Source organism: Cibotium barometz, chromosome 6 (assembly GCF_041138505.1).
Source record: "Cibotium barometz isolate CiBa-2024 chromosome 6, ASM4113850v1, whole genome shotgun sequence".
In the NCBI taxonomy this organism is placed as follows: domain Eukaryota; kingdom Viridiplantae; phylum Streptophyta; class Polypodiopsida; order Cyatheales; family Cibotiaceae; genus Cibotium; species Cibotium barometz.
In genome coordinates, this window is record NC_141051.1 from 49,084,027 (window position 1) to 49,093,430 (window position 9,404).

General features: G+C 38.4%; 1 long non-coding RNA gene across 1 annotated transcript; it reads right to left on the minus strand.

Moving 5' to 3' along the window:
- Nucleotides 1–1,758: 1,758 nt before the first annotated feature.
- On the minus strand, nucleotides 1,759–2,687 carry LOC147637824 (uncharacterized). The gene is made up of 2 exons (XR_015266000.1): nucleotides 2,378–2,687; nucleotides 1,759–2,254 (listed from the first exon to the last, which is right to left on the minus strand). It is a non-coding gene; the product is annotated as an uncharacterized LOC147637824 (long non-coding RNA).
- Between the last annotated feature and the right edge of the window lie 6,717 nt (nucleotides 2,688–9,404).

The following is a 9,404-nucleotide window of genomic DNA, read 5'->3' on the forward strand; positions in this document are numbered from 1 at the left end:
TTCATGGTTAGGCTCTTTTATGTCTTTGTGCATGGAAACACTCTCTTCTCCACATGACGTTGGATTTCTCCAATGAGAAATAAAGGATTAACACCAAATCCTTTAAAAATACTATGTATCATCATCGAAAGCCTAAGACGAATCTTCTAAAAAATAATGTCTCAACCGTGACTAATATTTTAATATTGAATAGCTCTTACAATATACTTCCAAGTTTTCTCCCCTAGAGCCCTCTCTAGAGCTCTCTCCTAACCCGAGTCTGTATTGAAAAGTTATCACATCTCAACAAAACATTATGATTTTTTGTTGAATTTAAATAGTACACATGTCACATGACAAGTGTAAATAGTTTAAGACTGACACATGTTACTAGACATATATTAAATGTATTATTTATAGATTCTCTTTCAACATCACCTAAGGTCTTTAACTTTAATCACTTTTAGCAACTTTCCAATTAAAGGCTTCAATCAAAATTAAAGTCACATAAGTTTTTCTAACAAAATGCTTTACTTCCCTATTTAAACATGATTTTATTAAAATTCACTTGGCTTTTTCTCTTATAACTTAAAGAACAAACTTGTTCGTGAATGATTTAGGCAATTTGGAAGCACAATGTGTTACTAAGGCGATGAAAACTACAAGTAGATCATCGATATTTGTAACTTTTCTAAGTCATCTCTATTCGAGACTCAACTTATAAGTTATATATTCAGAAGCGTTTTCAATCTTGTCCATCAAATTTGTGTGCCACATGATGAAAGAGATTTGTAACACTTGAGAAAAGGAGAATTGTGACACTTGAAAGAATAAAAGAGATGAGACATAATGAAGACAAATTTACACTACTTGATCATCAAAAGGACAATTGAAGATTATACCGTTTGCTAGAAGGAGAAGGATAGCAAAGGAAAGTGTGCACATGAGGTTACACCACTCAATGAGAGAAGATTGGTATATTCATCAGTGTAAGTTTTAAAAAGTTTCTTTTTAATTTCTCTTTTAGACATTAAAAATAAAGTTTTAAAACAATAAACTTATTCCTTTTAGTTTGTAAATTAACACTAATATTATACTTATCAATTATTTATTAGAATTTATTGAATTATTAATACAATTTCATATAGTGAATATCTAGCTGGCCTAAGCATATTTACATAGATATGCCTTGGTGGCATACTAGATTCCACACACGTACTCCACCATAAAATAAATGAGCTTTTTGTATTTTGAAATTGACTTAAATAAATACTCATTTGCAATCTCAACTTTACATGTTTTGATTTTTTAGTTGTGCAACCATGAGGTTAACAAAATCATATGCTAGCTGAGAAGTCTACATGCTATCTAATTTGCATATGCTATTGAAGACTTGGATGAAATTAAGTGGACACTAGCCAAGACATCCTTAACTAAGGATCATCAAGGGATAGTACTTTGTAGCTCTCTCTCTCTCTCTCTCTCTCTCTCTCTCCCTCTCACACACACACACACACACACACACACATGCAAAACACCCTTATTTGAGCTCTTCAAGTTTGATAGGCTTTTATTCAAGCCTCTCTACATGGGTGCTACTAGGTATAGTTTTGCTTTGGCATTAATAATCCCTCAAATAACGTATATTTTCTCCTCCTAGTTTTGCCTATAAAAATTAGTTTAATATTTATATATTATTAAAGATATTCAACATAATAAAAGAAAGACATGCACAAAGAACTACCAATAAAGACTCTTTATCAACAAAGAGGCTCATAATTTGGAAAAGGAGGGGGGAGTTGTATTGAATACACCCAATAAGCTAGCTACTCAATCATGAGCCACATACATGATGCTTCCTATCTTTTCCTTAAATCTTCGACAGATAGGCAAGGTACACATGACCTTGCAATTTCTTAACTCCCTCTCCATTATGCTGTGAGTACTCTCATTTTCTACTTCCTAAATCTAATATTCTCCGTTTCTTACTATCATACGATGAGGCAATGAGCTCACCAAGGTTGAGAGACGAGTGTTGATTTGGATATACACGTAGAAGGTGGTCAAACTTGATCTTTACAACAAATCTCAAAGCGAAGGTTGAGAGACATGTGTTGATCTGGTAGAAGGTTTGATCTCTACAACAAATCTCAAAGCGTAGAAGGGTAATGACCGGTAGAATTTGCATCGACCGAATGAGTGCCATTTTAAGCCCACACAGCCACCTTAGCATCATGCAAGGCAAATGGTAAACCGTTTAATGGGGTTCAAAGTACTGCATACATAGACTGAAGCAGCGAACAGACCACATCAATCAAAATATGCAGATCCACGATAAAAACACACACACACACACGCACACTGTTAAGCGGCAGATGTACACTGTGCGGAGGCCTACCTGGGCCTGGCAAATTCGGCGAGAGGAGAAGACGATGACCGCCAGAAGGCGCCGGCTAGAACTCGTAGGCCTTCTTCTTGTTGAGGAGGCCGCTTGGTAGGGTTCTGGAAGCGCCGGAATTAGGTCATGGGTTTCCTCCCGCCATGGCTGGCTGTATATGAGCTGCTCATCTCATGGACGTGGTTCGCTTCGCACTCACCAAAACAGAAAGGGAAGCGGCACCTCAAAGGGTTTATTGCGCGCCCTTGTGGCTGGAGCGAGAGCGAACAAAGAAACCTCTGCTCCCCTCTCTCTCTCTCTCTCTCTGTCTGTCTGTCTCACATGACTCGCGCCGGGTGGTGGAGACCTACCGAGGAGGGCGACCGACTTGACCGTTCGATATTTTCAGAAAGATTCGGTGAATTTGACCGCTCGGCCTTTACACTAGTGCTCACGAAAAACTTTTTTCTCAACCGGTCTTAAAAAAGAACAAGGTTGAAACCTACCCCGTTTTCATTAATAAAAATCTACCCCGTTTTCATTAATAAAAATCTTGTCACTAAACTGTTTTATAACTAAATATGTAAAAACTTTGCCAGTTTTCTGAAGGATGAAGTTCAATTCTTGCCGAGAAATTTGAATTTCATCTCGTTGAAAATACACTAAAGGCCGATTTTCCGTGAGCACTGCTTTACACACGAATAACTCGTGTGGCCAAAACTTCACCGTCCTCATCGGCGAAAATTATATGTTCTAACTTTTTTTCCTTTTTGCAAATGGATCTCACAAATATTGTGATAAAAATTTGTTAATATTATATTATATTATATATATATATTTATTGTTTCCCCAAAAAAAACTTGTTTTAAAGATTTTGAACTTTGGAGGTCATGTGGAGTCTAGACCTTCATCATGGGTCATTTTCTCACCTTTTGAGGCGTTCACAATACCTGCCCCCCTATCGCATTCCTACCTATGCCGTTGGCATGTGCTCTAGCACTAACGGAACCAATGCCAACACCTCATCTCTATATCTCCATAAAATTATTCACTTCCATCAACGTCCAATAAACTTGACAATTCGGGAAAGGTAAAAGACATCATTCTTCTTTCTTGTATAGGAATAAAATATTCTTCCTCCAGGAAAGTTTTTCAGGAGAACTAAAACTTGGCTAGTTTTTAATCAATATTTTTGGGTTTATATTTCACTTTTTTAATTCTATCACTAATTATGCTACACGACTCTTAAAACCTTTTAAGAGTGCAACATATTCTATTCTAGACAATCATGAACCTTGATAGTGATTTACTATCTCCACCACAAACTTGGCACACCATCACATCAAAATATTCGATTTCTTTTCACCTTTATGAGGTTGTTTCCATTATCCTATTTTATGCAATTTTAATTAACTTTTTGAAGGTGATTTAGACACGTTGCTTAAAGAAAGGGAGAAAGTCATATATATCCACCCAGCACTACTAAGTGGAGTTATTTATATGATAGAGTATGGCTTCTACGTATCTCTTATTTGTAACCTAACATGTGGCAAGCAAAGGAGAGCCCCACTTGGCAAGAGGAGGAGAGCCCTTCACATAAAGGAGAAATGAGATTTTTTTAAATGAGTCATTTGCTCATTGAATGAGTCTCATGTGTGTATATATATATATATATATATATATATATATATATAGGAGAGTTTCACATTTTTGAACTTTTTAAAAGTAATCGTTCTTTTCCACAAGCCTAAATGCATTGGGGCTCAAAATTAGCTATTTTGTTTCCCCTAGTATAGATGCACACACACACACACACACACACACACACACACACACAATATTATATTATGTGCATGTGTGTGAGAGAGAGAGCACACACATCTTCTATATCTATATCTATATCTATAAATATATTACTTGTAACCTGCCATGTGGCAACCAAAGGAGAGCCCCACTTGGCAAGAGAAGGAGAGATCTTTCACATAAAGGAGAAAGGATAATTTTTTAAATTTTTATACGTATTTTTTACACATGCCTAAATGCATTGGGGCTCACAATTAGTTGTCACCATCAAGTCATTTGCTCATTGAATAAGTATATATATATATATGTATGTATGTATGTATGTATAGGAGAGTTTCACATTTTTGAACTTTTAAAAAGGAATGGTTCTTTTCCACAAGCCTAGATGCATTGAGGCTCACAATCAGTTGTTGTCACCATCAAGTCATTTCCTCATTGAGTTTCTTATATATATAAAAACACACACACACACACACACACACACACATATTAGAGAGTTTATCATTTTCTCATTTGTTTTCCCTAGCACACATAGATGCACACTCTCTCTCTAAGTACATTGAAAACAAAAGATAATGCTAGACGAAAGGTGATGGTGACGGTAAATAAATGTAGCCTAGCCAAAAAAACAATTATGACGAGACTAGAGTGAGACTATATATCTCTTATTTGTAACTGCCATGTGGCAAGTAAAGGAAAGCCCCACTTGGCAAGAGGAGGAGAGCCCTTTCACATAAAGGAGAAAGGATATTTGTTTAAATGAGTCATTTGCTCATTGAATGAGTCTCATGTATATATATATATATAGGAGAGTTTCATATTTTTAAACTTTTTAAAAGGAACCGTTCTTTTCCACAAGCCTAGATGCATTGAGACTCACAATTCGTTGTCACCATCAAGTCATTTGCTCATTGAATCAGTTTCTTATATATATAAACACACACACACACACACACACACACATTAGAGAGTTTCTCATTTGTTCATTTGTTTCCCCTAGCATAGATGCACACACACACACACACACACACACACACACACACACACATAATATTATATTATGTGCATGTGTGTGAGAGAGAGAGCATACACATCTTCTATATCTATATCTATAAATTTATTACTTGTAACCTGCCATGTGGCAAGCAAAGGAGAGCCCCACTTGGCGAGAGAAGGATAGATCTTTCACATAAAGGAGAAAGGAGAATTTTTTAAATTTTTATACGTATTTTTACACATGCCTAAATGCATTGGGGCTCACAATTAGTTGTCACCATCAAGTCATTTACTCATTGAATAAGTATATATATATATATATGTATGTATGTATGTATGTATGTATGTATGTAAAGGAGAGTTTCACATTTTTAAACTTTTAAAAAGGAATGGTTCTTTTCCACAAGCCTAGATGCATTGAGGCTCACAATTAGTCACCATCAAGTCATTTGCTCTTTGAATGAGTTTCTTATATATATAAACACACACAGACACACACATATTAGAGAGTTTCTCATTTTCTCATTTGTTTTCCTTAGCACACATAGATGCGCACACACACGCACACACACACACACACACAATATTATATTATGTGCACGTGTGAGAGAGAGAGAACGTACACACACACACACACATATATGTATTTATAGGTATATATATATGTATATATAAATAGATCTATATGTATGCCAACATAAACACATGCATGTGCATGCACACAACAATGCACCACACACACACACATGCACACAAACAACACAAACACGCACACAAAAAAAACACATCACACACACACACATATATGTATTTATAGGTATATATATATGTATATATAAATAGATCTATATGTATGCCAACATAAACACATGCATGTGCATGCACACAACAATGCACCACACACACACACATGCACACAAACAACACAAACACGCACACAAAAAAAACACATGCACACACACCCACATGCGCGTGCACATACACAAATATGCACACTTACACGCACACACTTACTTAACCTCACACATGCACATACATGCATATAAACTTACATATATATACATGCATACACACACTGAAATACAAAAATACACGTGCACACACATCGATAGGCACACAAGCATACATAGATGCACATGCATACACACATTTTCACATACACACACACACACACACACACACATTATATACATATATACATATATATATATGTTTGTGTGTGTGTATGTATGTATACATACATACATACATACATACATACATATGTATATATATACATACATACATACATACATACATACATACATATGTATATATATATATATATACATATGTATGTATCTATGTATGTATGTATATATGTGTGTGTGTATACACACACACACACACACATATATATATATACATACATACATATATGTATGTATATACAAAGACACGTATGTACATATACATATATGTACATAATACATGTACATATATGTCACGTAGGCTGTAACGCCTGTGACCGACGGGGCAGACCGGATGGCCAGACAGGGCTTTAGCGTCAACGCCTCGGCTGGAGCGCCGAGGACGTGGCCATCCGGGGTTCAGTGAGAGAGGACGCCCATGCGGAGTCATGGGCGGCCAGGCTAGTGTGATGTTAGATCGCTGTAACACCACTACGGGCGTTACCACAGGAGGGGACGGCCTCTGGCTCACCACCCAGCCATAGAGGAAGAATAAGGATTGCCCCTCATCCCCCAGGCTATATAGTGTGTGGCCTGACATCCACACTAGCCTGGCCGCCCATGACTCCGCATGGGCGTCCTCTCCCACTGAACCCCAGATGGCCACGTCCTCGGCGCTCCGACCGAGGCGTTGACGCTAAAGCCCTGTCTGGCCATCCGGTCTGCCGTCGGTCACAGGCGTTACAGCCTACATGACATTACCCCCCCTTAAGAAGAGTTTTCGTCCTCAAAAACAAACTGGGGAAACCTCTTGGAAATTGCACTACGGCGTTTCCAGGTAGCTACCTCCTCATCCATGTCTGTCCATTTAACAAGTACCTCTTGGTACACTTTATGTCGGGTTTGTCTATCACGATACTGTAGAATTTTTTCAGGTTCATGTGGTATCTTTGGTGGCTCTATCAAGTCCACCAAAATCTCTAGAGAAACTGCGTTCTCTAACCCGTGAACTGATTTCTTCAGTTTACTGACATGGAAGACAGGATGGCCTTGAGAACTCTCCGGTAACTCAAGTTTATATGCTACGTCCCCAATCTTCTTAAGGATTTTAAAAGGACCATAATATCTCGGAGAAAGTTTATCACACTTTCCCGTTTTCATGGTGAAAAATCTGCAGTTCCTTGAGATTCTTCGGCGCTGGCCATTTAAGAATAGCCTCTACTTTTTCTGGCTCCATCCGCGTACCATCGGCGGATATAATATGGCCAAGGTAGTGAATTTTTGTTTCAACAAAAAATTCACATTTACTCTTCTTTACAAATAGTTTGTGCTCTCGTAACAACTCGAACACTAGACGCAAATGCTCTATGTGTTCTTTCTGTGTCTTACTGTACACAAGAATATCATCTAGGAAAACTACTACAAATTTTCCCAGATATGGACGTAAAATACTGTCCATTAGCGTCATAAACGTCGCTGGAGCATTGGTTAGCCCAAATGGCATAACCAAAAACTCAAAATGCCCGAAACGGGTCCTAAATGCTATCTTCGCAGCAACATCTTCTTGTTTAATTCTAACCTGATGATATCCTGATCTCAGGTCTATTTTTGTAAAGTATCTTGATCCATAGAGTTGATCAAACAACTCATCCATGCGTGGCATTGGATACTTGTTCTTAATCGTTATCTGATTAAGAGCCCTATAGTTTATGCACATCCGCATAGATCCGTCTTTCTTCTTTACCAGAAGAATAGGCGATGCCCACGGACTTGGACTAGGCCGAATAAAGCCTTTGTTCAAATATTCCGTCAATTGTTTTTCCACCTCCTGTGCCTCTTAGAGTGGCTTAATCTATAAGCAGGTTTGCTTATACGTTTTGATCCTAGCATAACTTCGACGCCATGGTCTACTTCTCTAGATGGTGGTAAACCATCTGGCAAATCATCAGGAAAAACATCCTGAAATTCCTCTAATGAATTCATTAAAGTATCTACGTACTTTTTCTTTAATGTCTCTTTCACCTTGGATTTTTTCTTGTTTGAATCGCATGCATGCCAAACAGGGTTTTCAAACAGTGGGTCTCGTCCAAGGCTATTTTGTTTTCCTTGTTTGTCTACGCAAACATCAATTATTGTTTCATCTACAGAAACAGAATTCAAAAGAGGGTAGCAAGCATATACCTCTGCTATCTGGTCTCTACGGACCGCTGTACACAGCTCCATGGAGGAAATAAGTGGTGTGGCAGGGACAGTACATTCGTTCGCAGGGTAATGACTCTACCTCCATGCTCAAAACATAGCGTATTATGTAAGTAATTCCGAGCTAGACTAGGGACCAAGCCATACAGCCACTCCCTGCCTAGATATACGTCTGCTCTGGCTAAGTGCATGACCTGAAAGTCAAGCGGAGCCTCGTAGTCCTGCATAGATAATGGGATCCCCAATACTACGGTATTCCATACCGTTTTGTCATGTCCGTTGGCTAGGCCAACAGTATACTCATGATCACTCCGGGTCTCAGTCAACCCCAACTTCTTGACTAATGAGTAGTTCAAGAAGTTGTGGCTAGCTCCATCATTAATAAAAACTGTGACTCTACGGCCATCTATGGTGCCATACAGATTTGAACTGTTTGTATTCAAATAAGATTGTGCATATTCCCTTGACCCCTACGCACATACACAGGCACGCGTACACTATGGCGGCATGGCCACGAGTGCGCTACGGCACAAATACAAGCAGATAGGTAAATATGCTCTACGGCACAGTTGCACAACTGAATGTGTTATGGCACAAACTAATTTGTAAACGGAAGGGCACTATGGCACCGTTGTCAAATGGGGGTGCTCTACGGCACCACTGAGATGCATGCGACATGGCGCATGGGTTTGCATGGTTCAGCTTGGCCTATCTCTGTCATAGATGAAACACATTGTGGATGGAACATCGAATAGGTGTGGGCTATCCAATGGAAGCAAACCGAGTGAGCTACGACACTGCATGAGCATCAATGCTCGACTACGCACACATATCGCAAATTGAAGTCTAAGAAAGCATAGCACCTTTCTGGTCATATCACA